The sequence below is a fragment of the Pteronotus mesoamericanus genome, unplaced genomic scaffold (assembly GCF_021234165.1).
Source record: "Pteronotus mesoamericanus isolate MK-2021 breed Mesoamerican mustached bat unplaced genomic scaffold, CSHL_Meso_final contig_173, whole genome shotgun sequence".
Classification (NCBI taxonomy): Eukaryota; Metazoa; Chordata; class Mammalia; order Chiroptera; family Mormoopidae; genus Pteronotus; species Pteronotus mesoamericanus.
Genome location: NW_026555072.1, coordinates 19,510,295 through 19,525,696, shown reverse-complemented (window position 1 = coordinate 19,525,696; position 15,402 = coordinate 19,510,295). Strand labels below are relative to the sequence as shown.

Sequence of the window (15,402 nt, the reverse complement as noted above, 5' to 3'; positions counted from 1 at the left end):
AAACGCCAAGGTCATCTTCGAGCAAGTTTCCTCCTGAAAAGATCACATTAAAAGTTAATGGAAAGAATAGGTCATACGTTTTAGGCTCAAAGATAGACTCTAAGCTTTTGTGCTTGTTTGTGTTTTCTTGGATGGAGTACTTACCTTAAAGAAATGTCAAATCCTTTTCAAATAAGTTTACATAAAACATATGCTCTGAAATTGGACCACATGGAAAACTGTGGTGGAAAAATTTAGTATCTGTAATAGTCTTTATTTTTTTCTGTAACTAAAAGAGAGTATGCACATAGCACACACACACAGAACTCCCACTTCTAGCAACTATTTCCTTAAAATACTACACAATTTCAACTTTAATGAAACTTTTTCAAATAGAGAAATTAAAATGATACTGTGTCCTCTCATTATAAAACTACTGATTGGCATTAATAAATTTTTGTTTTTCTGATTAGAATATGGACTTGTAAAAACTAATGATTTTCAGTGGTGCAATCATGTAAAAGTCTGGTGATAATGGGCCACATATGACCCATAGAGTAATATGTGTTAATGTTTCAAAAATACTAACATGTTAATTAGTGATAAATTACAAATACTGATAAATCTGAGGTACATTGCAATATTAGTTGTAGTTAAGGGTGCAGGCCCTAAAGCCATTGCTTGAGATGCGTCCTAGTTCTATGCCCTTGGGCAGCTTGTATAATCTCTGTGGTCTGTTTTTTCACATAAAAATGAGTAAAACTGTTGTACTTAGGACATTGATATGAGGTCAAAGAGATCGCATGCATTTGTGGCTTAGAAGAGTGCAGTCTATAGCAAGTGGTTGGTTAAATGTTAGATATTAGCAGTATTTTAACCATTTCATAATTCTCTTTGTAAAAACTAGTTGTCAAAGGGTGAGGATGTGTTTCTTTAATTGAAATACCTTTTCTCCAAGGTGCATATAAACATGCATTAATGTGTTAAAGTCAATTAATAAAAAATAAGTATAACCGTATTTGCGAACAGCCCTATAAATAATAAACATGCCTCCAAGTTCTCAACAGAATGATAAAAGCCACCAACAGGCCATTGCCCTGCTGTGTTTCCCTATGGAGCCAACAGCTTAGCCAGCCTCTCAAAGGCCACGGAAGCTTGAAGGTCAGACACTGTATGTATAGGGTCACCTCCAGATTTAACTCTTACATGTGGGCCATTTAGGCCTGTAACTGCGTCTATTTCTGGGAGATGAGACATCTAAGTTTGAAACGTTAACAATATGAGAGAGGTAGTAATCACTTCCAGTAATCATACTCAGATCTGCTCAGTTAAAGGCAGAAAGGAGAGTTACACAAACAGCGACTCTTAAAGATATTTGACTGTGAGGCCCCAGCCAAGTCCCTTCTTCCACCAGCCTTCAGGCTGGATTATACTTAAAATAATAATCACAGTATTAATACTTCCATTTAAAGTTATATTTATCAGTGGTCCTTTGCTGATTTAAATCTGTTTGGAAGCAGAGCTCCTGAGTGCATTTCTTCCGGATCCCTTGTTTTTTTCCATTTGAGAAAGGAGCGCCCCCAGGGGATTTGACAGATTCACGAATGGGAGCTTGGGGCGGTTGATCCTCTTGTCTGGTGGAAATATATTAGAAGCACTATGGACTCTCAGAGAGATTACATTTATGGTGTTCCTGATGCCTATCGGGCCTATCATTTTTCCATAAAATGAAATGAGAAGGTTCTGATAAGGTAGACTTCTCACAGGCCCTGCTAGTGATCACCTCATTTTTTTGTGGGTGTTTACAAATTGATGATTTCTTCCTAGATCTTCATACAGATCAAAGCAACCAGACTGATTTGTTATTACTTAGAATTTACAGGAAAGAGCTGCATGGTTTTCTATTTGTAGTGAGGGTATTTTTCTTTTTGAATTTGAGCATTTTTCATAAGCCCTCATTCCTTTGTCACTTTAGAAAAATATCTAACTTTAATTGGAATGGATTTCAGTGTAAAGTAGTTTAAACAACTGCAGCACAGAAAGGAGATATCTATAACTAAATCCACAATGAAAGGAAACCGATGAGAATACACAGAGCGCTAAAGGATATAGAACGTCATTGGTCTTAGGGAAGTGCTCGGAAAATGGTGAAACTTTACAATTTTCTCTCTTCGTGTGAAATTTCCATTGCTTTCCTCCCGGGGATTTCAAGGATGCCTCAGACAACTTTAAAACTTTCAATAATGTTTTAAATACCTGGGGAATAAAAAATATCAAGAGCAATAATGCGGGAGGAGGAAGGCAGTGGAAAGGAACAAAATAGGAGTAAAAGGAAAAACAAAGGTCACTGGACAATAAGGTAACATTCTCAGGTGCTCTAGTGGCTGATTCCTCTGTAGTCTGCTTTTATAACATTTCGTGTGGATTTGGGGGAAGCCCTATACCACCACTCCCCACTCCCATGCCATCCCTAACACTAGTGATAAACTCCTTTGGACAAGGGGCTCTCATGATAAATCCCACATAGTCACTAGACTGTCACCTGTAGTTGCTTTCCAAGTTCTTATTGAATAAATGAATAGATGGTAATTTGGTTACTACTTTTATTCTGCAAGCATTTCAGCTCTGCCACTTAGAATCAATATGTCCTTATCTTTAAAATGAGGATAGTATTTTATCCTGGCATCAAAGCCTTGCTCTAAGAATTGAAAGAGTTAACTCAGGTAAGGCAGTTGTTGAGAGAGCTCTTTCAGTGATATCACTTATTTTTAAACTGTAGGTTAACCAGATGTGGGATCTTACTATCAAATTGAACTAAGGAAATAGAAGTGATTATAGGCAGGGCCTCTCCTCTGCTTTGTCTAGGACAGTTATAGAAATGAACTAATATAATTAAGATTTTTTTTTAAATTTGAGAGATGGGAAGGGAGGGAGAAAGGGAGAGAGAAACATTGATGAGTGAAAGAAACATCAGTCGGTTGCCTCTCGCACGCCCCCTACTGGGGACCTGGCCTGCAACCCAGGCATGTGCCCTGACTGGGAAGCAAAGGAGTGACCTTTCAGTTTGCAGGCAGGTGCTCAATCCACTGAGTCACACCAGCCAGGGCAAAATGAACTAAATAATATTTAGAAATTTCACATGTTCATAGATTCAAGTAATTTGTACAGGAATGAAGCAGTAGATAAATTATCTTTCTGTTCTACTCCTAAAATTTTGCATAGCACTTTAACAGAATTCTCAAAATGGGGAGGCAGGTTAGCCTCATGTTTATTAATTCTCTATAGACATCCTTGTATCACCAGCATTTTTCATTCCATTCAACCATCCAGTCCACTTGGGAGGCTATTTAAAAGATGTTAGATTAAAAAGTGGTTTATGTCTCCCTCCCATGTCTTTGACATCTCCATTTTTCTGGAACCTTCAGGGATAGGTGAGCACTCCATACCAATACTCCAAGAATAGATACTTTTTTTCATACCTGTCTCTTCCAGTATATGATTCTACTTATCTCTTTGAGACATTTCAGTGGTATAGTTTTTGTAAACATAATTTTATCAGGACTTTATGCTTTAGACTTGAAAGTGAATTTCTTTGGGGATAGTTACATCTTACTTATTCGACGTGTGAAACATAACTGATTTTTCCGTGCTACATTGATACACAATGATTCTGAACTCGGGTGATACAGTACTCTTGCCTCCAGCCTTTATCTTGAATAGTAGAAGAAGGTAGACTGAATATATGAGGTCAGTTAATATATACAATATATGGATTACTTGTTATATTTTTAATCTGTTACAGTGCTATTTATACATTTTAACAAAACAGCTCTTAGGAGTCACAGTGTAGGGAAGTTATCTTTAAACAGTGAGCAGCCCTGACTGGTGTGGCTCAGTGGGCTGGGCATCAGCCTGCACATTGAAAGGTCGCCAGTTCAATTCTCGGTCAAGGCACGTGCCTGAGTTCTGGGACATGTTCTCTGGTTGGGGGCATGTGGGAGGCAACCGATAAAATGTTCCCCTTGCACATTGATGTTTCTCTTCCCCTCTGTCTCTCCCTCCCTTCTCCTCTCTCTAAAAATAAAGTCTTAAAAAAGATAAAATGGTGACCATTAAGTAGTACTTCAACATGACTTGGATTTAAAGGTACTTTCTGGTGATCTGGGTAACAAAATTTACTCTGATTGAATTGAACCAATGGATATTTGATCAAAAGTAAATTTCATTTTTAGCAACATTACCAGGGAAACAATTATAAAAGTATTTGTATAAACAATTTCATATTCTGAGATTATAAAGTTAACTATTCAAGTTCTTAGTAACAGAGTGTATGGAAGCCAGATTCCACATTAAGCCACTGCAATTCTCTGCCGGCAGGGGCAGGGGGCTCCTGTATTTCTGAAGATAGTTTAAGATTATATTGTGGGTGGGGAAGGGGAGGGTGCTTACAGGGTGTGCAGTCACAAACTCGGCAAGAATGTAACCCTGCTGGCTGCATCTTCTTTTCCCCACAGAGGATCCCAGCAAAGCAAGAAGGGGTGAAGTGGCTGAGAAGGGCCAGTACCGGTGGCATGTGACTCCGGAATCCACTCAAAGAACTTCGCAGGTCCATTTGTAGATCTTGATCTACACATCAGAGACTCAATAGTTAATTTCACCCAGTAAGATAAAGGCTTTATTTATCTAATTTTAACAGATGCAATAGAAGTTATTTAAATTAATCTTTACCATATGGCTCTCTTATCCTTTATATTATTTCATACATTCTTAAATCTATAAAAATGGTGGTGGTAAATAGAGAACATGATGTAAAATGTCAACTCTCATTTCTTTTATAGAGGTTAGAGTAGAGGATGGTTTTGTTTAATAGCTGTGCCAGATAAATACCAATAGAAGAATGTGACATAATATTTATATAATAATTTTCATTATATAACCTTTTCATATGATTTATGCATAACTTACAATAAGAGCTATCATACTGAACTAAACAAAGTTGCATATTTTTTTAAATACCACTCTTTTTTTTTTTTTTAGAGATTTTATTTATTTATTTTTAGACAGGGGAAGGGAGGGAGAAAGAGAGGGAGAGAAACATCAGTGTCTGGTGGCCTCTTCTGTGCCCCCTACTGGGGACCTGGCCCACAACCCAGGCATGTGCCCTGACTGGGAATCAAACCGACAACCCTTTGGTTTAGCAGGCCAGTGTTCAATCCACTGAGCAACACCAGCCAGTGTGCGTTTAACATTCTCGAAATGTTTTTTGCAGAGGTTACCTGATGCTACAAGTTAACTTCTCCTATGTTTATTGTCTTTATGGTCCATGTTTCTTTTCATATTTTAGTTGATGATACAATCTGGTTTTGCACTTACATACCAATGCATTTTTCTTGGAAGATTAGTTCTATAAAGTATTTTGAAGGAAAAAAAATACAACAGTTCTTTGATCAGTTAACTTTGGAAAATGCTCAATTCTGGTCCTCCTATGTGGATATTCATAATGAACATTTGCAGAACTAAAGGCTCTGACAAGTCCTGCAGATAAAAAAAAAAACAACACCTAGAGTTTTTAATCCAGTGTTCCCTGGGTGTATTTGACCATGGGACACTCTTTTTCTGGAATGCCTTGTTACATCCCACTGAATTTTGGGGTATGCCAGCATAGATGTCCAACATGATCATATAAAGTTCACTTTACCTATGTATTTTTACTGAAATGAATCATAGTGCATAAAATAAGGTTTGCAAGAAATACATTGCATTAATATGTTTTCTTAAATAGAGTTCATTTCACTTTACCATGTCACTTGGGAGAATGTCTCGTTCCCCCATTTTAGTCCCCTGGCAGCGCTCCTCTCTGGAGTTCTGGCTTCTTTCCAAGGAACAGGCAAACATCTCTGCTTTCCGTACTTTGTGCCTCACGTCATCCAGCACCTCAAAGTCAATCTCATCCTCCTGAGGGGATGGTGAGGAGCGCTCATGAAGAGCCCTGTGGGTCTCAAGCCCATCGGAAGGAGTTCTTGCCTTCTAGGCTACCCTGCCTCTTCCCTGAAACCTTCAGTTTCTTTTACCATACACTTTGATGGCTCATTTAATCCAAAGCAGATGGGGTTTAATCCTCCAAAGCTCCAAGTAAGTGAGAGGCCGTATTTCTTGTCCCTCTTTCCAATTTCATACCGAGGAAACGAAAAACAAAACTTGAATTTCGTTAAAGGAGTCTGAAAATATTTAGACCATTTTATAATCGAAAAGATGTCACCTTCATTACTTTTACCTGATTTTATCCTAGGCCCTGCCTTTGTCTGTCATGTGATATCACTTTCCCCCTTGCCCACTAAGCTGGAGCCAGACAGGATCTCAATTTATTTTCTGCCTTTGGGCCTTTGCCCGAGTGGTCCCCCATTTCAGCATCTTTCCTGCTCTTCATATTGATTGTTCCTTGAAATACAAGGTCTCAAAGAGTAAATGTCGCATCCTTGGAGGAGACCCAGCTATCTACTTAGTCTCTCACTATAACATCACTTGTCTTAGTTCTTTGCATAACACTCCTCATTTGGTAATGTTTGTTTATTTACCTTTTTATCTCTCCCAGCGAAAATCAAAGTTCCGGGACAGCTGGGACCTTATCTGTCTTGTTCTCCATTGCTTCCTCAGTCCCTAATACAGTGCCAGGAAAATCGTACAGCCTCCATAGATACTTGCTGACGAGATGCGTGGCATTTTTGCCTTTCCATGTCTATTTTTATTACGTGTGCCTATTTCACGGCCTTCGTTACTGGAAACTTGAGCCACCCGTTGTATTGCTCCAACCTCTTCCCTCCATTCTGACCTCATCTCACGCCAACCCATAGAATAGCCCACCTTCCTTTCCTGTCTCTGATTCTGTAGTCCTCTGAGGGTCTGCGTTAATCTTTCACGTCTCTTCATGTTACACTATCTTGAAGACTGAACTCTTTCCTAGACTTAACATTTATTTCTATGGCAAACCCCTTCTACACTGTCTTTTTTGACATGTATAGTTTAAACCTACAGCTCACTTCCCTGCTTTGCAGTTGCAGTGCTAGCAAAAATGGCTAGCTAAATCCTTGCTTTCTTATTGTTCATTGGGTATTAATATTATGCCATTAAGCAGACTAGGAACATCTTTAGAAAAGGATCCATGCTATATTCTTTTTTTAATTTATTTTTTAATAGAACCTAAGAAATGTATTGAATTTACCATATCTCAACTATTTAATGAATACGTGTATGCTCGTAGATAGACAGTGTATACTGAAAAACACAGAATCAGCATTAATTGATAATCTTAGGTGAACCACTTAAATTATTTACTCATATTACTAGAATTAAGAAGGAAAGGGTAGGTGGCAGATTTCTATACAATGCCCCTTTCTTGCTTTAATGTCCTTTTTCCTCACAGGGCTGCTTCCTATTATGATTTCCCCCCACAACTAAGGCATTTAAACATGTATCTTTAATTTATAAAAACATTATAAGAATACTCAACTGCCCTGGCTGGTGTGGCTCAGTGCCTGCCTGTGAACTGAAAGGTCACTGGTTCGATTCCTGGCAAGGGCGCATGCCTGGGTTGAGGGCCAGGTCTCCAGCTGGGGGTGTGTGGGAGGAAACTAATCAATGTTTCTCTCTCATATCGATGTTTTTCTCCTTCTCTTCCTCTGTCTGTAAAAAATAAAATCTTTAAGAAAAGGATACTGAACTTGAAAACAAAGAGATAAAAAATATAACCGATGGGTAAATTTTCTTCTTAAATACTTTTCTGTCTTTGGTGTTTTGAAATTATTGGTGGGATGTATTACTTTTTGATGGTCTAGAAGAAAAACAATTTTCCTAATATTTTACATATAATATTATGTTCTGGCCTTTCTTCAGCGACAAAAATCATTTAAAATTATTATCTAAGAAATTCATGTTTGTGGTTATAAATTGGAATAATAGAAAATTGCACCAAATAAAAAAAACCCTGACATTTTCTGGTTATTAAATATATGACATATTTATTATTCTAAACTACATAGATTTTATTTATGGGTTGTTTAAAAATAAAAAGACAAATGGAATCCAATAGCAGCAAATATATCTCACTGAAATTTTATCTACATGATCATAAAATTCATTTTATGCTTTTTATTAATAAGTCAGAAAAGTAATCCTGTCAGACAAGTGGATTATAGCTTTATCATAAAGTTTATAAAAGGAACCATAGAACCTATAAATGTTTTGTGTGTTTTCAGTAAACATTACTTGGGGGGTAAAATGGCATCGTGTAGTCAAGTGAACTGATTCTAATTGTAGTTGTTTTCTGGGAATTAAATCAGCAAGAAAATTCAATTGCTATACAAAGACTTTTAAAGGATAAAATTCCATTTGTGGTAGAAGATCAAATTTGAGACTACTACTGGATATTAATTTATTTTTTCCACATTTAATTTTCAACTCTGACTTGCAGTTTCTTAAAGAATCATTGTCATTTTTTGAAAGGCATATCACTTTAATCTACAAAGGTTTACTGTCTCCTCAAGACAATACCTAGTGGGTAATGGGCTTATGACTTAGCATTGATGGTTAGATACTCATCTGTAGGAAAAATTAAGATATAAAATAAATTTTTGAGTCCATGAAAAAAATAGGCAAAGCAGCCAAATTATCAGCTTTAATTCCTTTCCTATTTCAGGAACAAACACATGTCTAACTTCATTAGTTACCCAAGGAGAGATACGTATATATACTTATATGTATGTATATATATAAAACATCTTTGCCTTTTGGGTTGTGATCCTTATGCTAAACTTATCCCCTGGGTTTTTTTATATGGGTCATGCCATAAAAATAACCATTTCAGGCCTAGCCAGGTCGGAATCTCTGAAAGAACCATTATACTGTCTATGTATCCCTCGTCCTTGTCAAATGATGTTTTCATTCATTCTCCTTGTGCAGATCAAGGAGAGAATTGCTAAGTATGGATAAAGTTACAGCTACCAGACTTGGCCTGGCACTAGGTGGGAAGCCATTTTCAATAAATCGATTGCTGTTACTCATTGTGTCTCTTGTTAGTAGACAGAGGGCATCAGGATGGACACTTTGAGAAGTCTAAAACCTTCTCAAACAGTAGTGATATTTAAAATGTGGCTTCATCACCGGCATATATTGCACTGTGCTGGTAGAAATGAGAATGGAAGAAAAAGAGAAGATTGGTTAAGGAACAGCTTTTTGCTCTTTCCTTGATACCTTTTATCTCAAACTTGAAAAGTCTGGCCTTGGGAGAGATTGTGTTCTTGTGTTTAAGTGACACAGCAGAACAGGAATTGCATAGTCCTGGGTTCAAACGAGTCCTGAATATATCTTTTTCTTTGGTATGGGTCATTTACCAGTTGCTGGAATGATTTTACATATCCTTTAAGTTAACAAGCAGTACTGGGGGGAAAAAAAAAACCCTTTGAGGCTGCATTTAGAAATTCTTTAGTGTCAAATAGCACTGGGGACATTTGGCACTTCTTTCATTTCTTGCTGTGATGACCTGTCACCACAAAGCACAGGCTTAAGCTGTTTCCCTTCAACTGTGTAAGGGAAAAAATATCATTTGAACATTTTGTATATTTTAGGAAGAGTTTTGATAATAGGGTCAAATTTTAAAAATTTGTACATGTCACTTTCTCCTGATCCCTTTCCCTATCCTCAATTTTATTCTCCTTTAGTACTTTTCAGTTATTTGTGAATATTTACAGTAGATGTAGAGATGAGATGGTTCTCTTTTTTATCCATCCCCTCACCTGACACATTGAAAAATCACACTTTAAACCACACATGCTATCACATGTTTACTTTGTGCTCTCTTCAACTATCCATTTTATCAAGAGGTGAAGACACTTCCAAAACTCACGTCTCCTATTTACCACAGCATTACTTTTGTGGAAAGCCCGCTGTATTTTGTTTTTTGTGTTTTTAAAGATTTTATTTCTTTATTTTCAGAGAAAGGGGAAGGGAGACAGAGAGGGAGAAACATCGATGGGAGAGAGAAACAGCTATTGGTTGCCTCTCGCAAGCCCCCAACTGGGGACCTGGCCTGCAACCCAGGCACGTGTCCTGACCTGGAATCCAACCTGCAATCCTTCCCCCTGTAGGAAGCTACCCAACCCACTGAGCCGAGGTGGTCAGGGCTCCCACTGTATTTTTAGCCCAAACTTGCTTAGACAGCTATGACTGAGCCATGCCGACTCTCAGGCACCAGTCCTCGCTCCTCCCTTTTCCACTGTCCGCCACTATCTCACACCCTCCTGCCCCCTACAAACCAGCTCCTTTCACCTTCTGCACCAGCTGGCTGCTGATGCCCTTTTCTTCCTGCACCCCATGCCCCCCCACCATTACGTTAGACTTCTTACCATCTTATGAAACCCCTTCTTGGTACGCACATCAAGCCTCAAATCTTCTGTTGTAAACTCCATGAAGCTTCTATTTGCCCCTCAGTAATCTCTCCCTTATCGGAACTCTGAATCTATAGTCCGACACATAGAGTCCTAAACTATACACTTGTTATTTGTGTAGCTGTTTCGTATATGTTGTCTATGTTGATTTCCCCCCCCGCCCCCTAATTCCTTACACTTCTTTTCTGGTTCCCAGTGAATCTAACCCAACCATTTGTATTAGTTTTTAAATACGAAGAGTATTTATAGATCGATTCTGGCATACTTTCCAACCTTTCTTTAGAACAATTGTGTCCCCATGAATGAAGTACGGTTCCTCCTGTTGGTTGCGTAGCAGTGCGTAGTACTTCAGTTGGAACATAAATAAATGCCCTGATGTAGGATGGGATCGCTGGGAAGTCCTACTTGCAGGTGTGCAAGAAGCAGAGTGTCTCGAAGGTGACTTATTACTTGGATATCTCTGAGGATGTTAATGATGAAAAGGAGTGGCCAGAGGAAAGACTTTTCCCTTCTCAATTGCAGCACTGTAACTAAGTGACTTCTGGTAGATCAAATAGACTATTTTGGGGATTCCTGCTCACCCATCTCCTCTGTGTTTTCAGAGCTGCTGTAGAGCTGTTAGAACACTGAACTGATGCTTTTTGACTTGCCAAACAGTGGGAGCTTTCTATTTAAATAGTTATCCCTTAGAAGAGCTATATTAGGGAGCTCAAAGGAAAGGATTTAAGGGCCCACACAGAGTAGAGAAGCAGCAGATCAGCCACCTACTGGGCCCTTGTTCCTTCGAATGTTTCTAACTACATATTTGTAAGGCAGACAGCCTCTTGCTCACCGAACTGTATGCTCCTCACCTGCCCTTTTGTGTTCAGCAAGCACATGGGAAGGACAGCTCTTTCACGGCTTTCTAAGTTGTTGCTCGTTGCTCTAGGTAAGCAATACAATGTAGCCAAGTGGGCAGAGATCCAGGCATACTGCTGGCACCTAAAGGACGTGACCATAAGAAGAGATCCTTTAAAGGCAAGGAAAATTTGTGGTCATTTTCCAAGTGACAAATATGTAAAACACTGGTGCACTAAGAAACCAAAGGAAGTGATCACAAGGTCTGTTTTTCAGCAAGCATCTACATAGATGTTTTCTGATACTTTTATTAAGGATTAATTCAAATTCCAGGTAGTCATACCACCAAGTTTATCATTTTGATAATAAGGGCATCGACTCTATCAGATAGAGCAATTGGGATTCTTTCCCAAGCTCTTAAGCACATAAGAACTTTATTACTCCCAGAGAATGATTTTTGCTCCACCATTGCTCTTATAATTTATTGTTCTTGTGCCCGTACCGTGGGAAACAGACCTCTACTAAAGAAGATACAGGCAATATGAGCTAGCGTTAGGAGACTTGCTATACTACCAGCTAAAGGTCTTTTTCTAAATATCATTGAAACCTGGCATTCAGAAGTAGGCCAGAAAATAGGCCTAGCTCCCCACACAGACATCTCTTTTTGTATTCTTGTTAAACATCTCCTAGGAGGCAGCTAGTTCTGTTGTGGGCCGACATAGATTCTTCCACTCCATTTTCTTTTGTACCATATGTACACGATCATGAACTATTTCAAACATAAAGATAGAAAAATAAGGAAAAATCTCAACACCCAGATTTGATAGATATTATATGTTGTTGAATCGTCTCCAGCTTTCTCTTTATTTTGGATACATTTGAAAGCTCAAGCTAAAACCTCTTTTTCCAGCCTCTCTCTTTGCCACTGTTTGTTATGTATTTATTACAGAGAGCATTTATAATCTTTTTAGAAGCTAATTTATTCCTTAACTCCAGAACCATGTCCTGACTTTCTTATGTAGTTGGTAAGGGGGAAACTCAGAACTACTGTTCTGGGTATCAAACTTAACTGTCCCCCCTATCTAATGTCGCTGGTGTGCAAATACTTTCCCCTTGGGATACCTGGGGTTACCTATTTTTAAAACATAAGGCTCTCAAGCGTGGAGGAGCCATTTATGTGCTACCCAAAACCATACACAGCTGTCGTTCCGATCTTAGCTTTTTGTTCTGAGATGCCCTGATCAGAGATGGTAATTCATTTTGCATTAGAGCTTTTTGGAAAGCACCTGGCCATTAATATCTTGATCTACTCTTCTCACATCTTGGCTTATGGATCTATAGAATACAGTAATAAAATGAAGTCAGGTAGATTCATAACAGACTTAAGTTCACACTTTATTAGACTATCCCTATTTTGTAACGGATACTATACTCTCCCACACCCTGGAATACATCATGTTCTCTTAGCTTTGTGTCTTCTCAAATCAAAATATAGAACAAAGGTGAAGAAGTAGAAGTTGGCAGCTATGTGGTTTGGGTATTGAATTGTTCCCACATCAAAAGATTTATGAACTGTGCATTTTAAACAGTCCTCGGTTCATGACTTTCTCTAACCGAATTGAAAAAGCCAGTAGGGAGGGTGAAGCAAATGTTAAAGAAAATGGACTTGACTGTTAAATCTTGTGTTAAAGCTAAAAAATGTAACTCAGGTAGGTTTAAGACAGATAATCTTAAGAGTTGAAAACCTCAATTTTAAAGGACAAAAATGGAAGGGGAGGGTGTAAGTCTAAGATGGCAAATTTTCCTAGATCTCCTCCTTTGCTGTTTGCTAGTGCAGCCCTTCTGAGGGATAGCAATTTAAATAGAAAGTTCTCACTGCTTGGGAAGCAGAAATGTTAAGACACTGCTTTAACAGCTTTACAGAATCTGCCACTTCATCCTAAATACAGTGCTAAGAAGTGAGCAGTAATCTCTGGGGTGGGAGCGCGGCCCACAGTCAACACCTATGCTCAGTATGTGCTTTTTACACTTTCAGTTTCCATTTTCTTTAATCGATATTTACCCGGTGACAATCACAACTTCAGCGGTTTCTGTTTTCTCCTCATTTTTCTGGTGCTGGTACTTCAGACTTTCAACCCTTTCCCTGCCTGTAATAGTTTCTGGGCTAACTCCTTTTAAAAATGAATAGCCACATCAATTGTGCTATGCCTAATTCCTAGGATCAGTTGCGCATGGGGAAATTGGGATTTGTTATTTAAAAAATCCTCCAGCACTCCCGTACTTTACTGGATTACATCATTTTCTCTGTTGCTTATTTTAAACAACACTTTCAGTCTGTTGTCATTTATAGATTGTCTACTGTGTAACAAACCAGCTCAAAATGTAGTGGATAAAAACAATAAGCTCGCTAGTGGGGGCAGTTTGGTGTGGGCTAGGCTAAACGGATCTTTTGGGGGCTTGACCATCAGTCCGCTCAGTTGCAGGTTGGCTGTTCGCTGGCCGATCTGGCTGATCACTCGCATGTCTGGGAGCTGGCTGGCAGTTGGCTGGGTCATGCGTCTCTCATAATCCAGCACACTAGCCTGGCCTTGTTTTCCTAATGGTCCTAGGGTTCTGAGAAAAAGCACATGTGAGCATGCAAGGACTCTTGAGGCCTACGTTCAGAACTGGCAGGTTCTACTTCTGCTACAATCTGTTGGCCAAAGTCAGTCACAGGCAAGTCTAGATTCAAGGGGAGTGGAGATCGACTCTGCCTCTTTTAGTGAGAGATTGTAAAGGGTGTGCCTACAGGGAAGGGTAAAGAATTATGGTCTTTTTAGCTTCTCTCATGATGTAGCTGTCTCAAGTAATTTTCTTTCCGGGAGCAGCTGTTTTGATATACAGGCAATATTGATCCATTATACTTATGAAGAAAATTGCACTACAGAAAGGATTATTTAGGCATCATAGGTGTTCACGAGAATAAGAAATGCTGACCCCTTAAGGAGATGAGCACTTTAAGTTCTTAAGTAAAGCATTTTTACTCTTGCAAGAATCAACTGCAGTATTGTTTTCATCAGATTAAAGCCAGTTCCAAGTCAAATGCATGAAGTTCCCCAATACATGTGACACATCTGGTTATTCTGCATCACATGTGGATAAAATAAATACTTTAATATGGAATATGGATCATACACAGCCTTCTCAGTTCATAGCTATGCAAAAAGATTTATCTGGCTATGAGTCTCATTTCTTAAAACTTGAATTTTGTTGATCTGCAGCCTTGTATTATCTGGTCTGAAAACACCTTTAACCTTTAATTTTTCCTCTTCATTTTTCTATTGTAACTCATTAATAATTTTTGAAGGCCATTGCTAACCAATTTTATTTGTAGTGCCATTTCCTCATAGAAAGAAGACCATCGAAATGAGTGTGGGTATTAAATAATACTTATTTTCATTTTGCAAAATCAAAATGCTTTACATGAGATTACTAAATTGCAAGTGCATTGTGTATTTGAGAGAAGGAATGGCAACAAGACATAATTCTTTCATAACACAAATTTAGGGAGTGTATACCATGAGTACATGGTGTATTATACCCCGTGTAGTACACTGAATAGGAGAGTAGCAGATTTAATACTGTGGATAAGGGCAATGTATGTAAAGAGGATGCGCCCTTGTTCTTTGACTTTGCTTTAGTGGATTGAAGGGATCTTAGGAATTTCCTAGTCTAGTTCTGCCTGAAACCTCCAGCGATGGAAAACTTAATGTGTCTAAAGAGGCCAAATCCATTTCTAATCACAACTGGAGGTATTTGAGCAAAAGTGACAGACTATGGCAGATCTTACTGTGTGCCACCATTCTTCAAGAAAAATAATCTTATATTAAAGATGTGTTACATGTCAGTAATCATAAGAAAATAAGGTATGTGCTAACATATAATACATATATATCTTGGAGGCAGAGAGTGAAGTAAGATTATTATCCAGATTAATGGCCAAAGCTTAGTGATTGTCTACATAGGTAGGGTAGTGGAGGTAAGAGTTGTTACAGATAGCAGATGTTATCAGTTGAAATTGAGAATGTCTAATAATCAGAGTTACTGGGAGCATCCACATTTTTCCCAGACTAAGTCCACGTCCATTTTTCTGAGATCAAGGTCCATC

The 15,402-nt window shown here is 38.4% G+C and overlaps 1 protein-coding gene across 1 annotated transcript in view; it reads left to right on the top strand.

Moving 5' to 3' along the window:
* The first annotated feature begins 4,553 nt into the window (after positions 1 to 4,553).
* Positions 4,554 to 15,402, top strand: part of IL1RAPL1 (interleukin 1 receptor accessory protein like 1) — a 1,150,627-nt gene continuing 1,139,778 nt past the window's right edge. The window contains exon 1 of the mRNA XM_054566585.1: positions 4,554 to 4,640. The gene's annotated coding sequence lies outside the window, so the exon portion shown is untranslated. The remainder of the gene's footprint in view (positions 4,641 to 15,402) is intronic.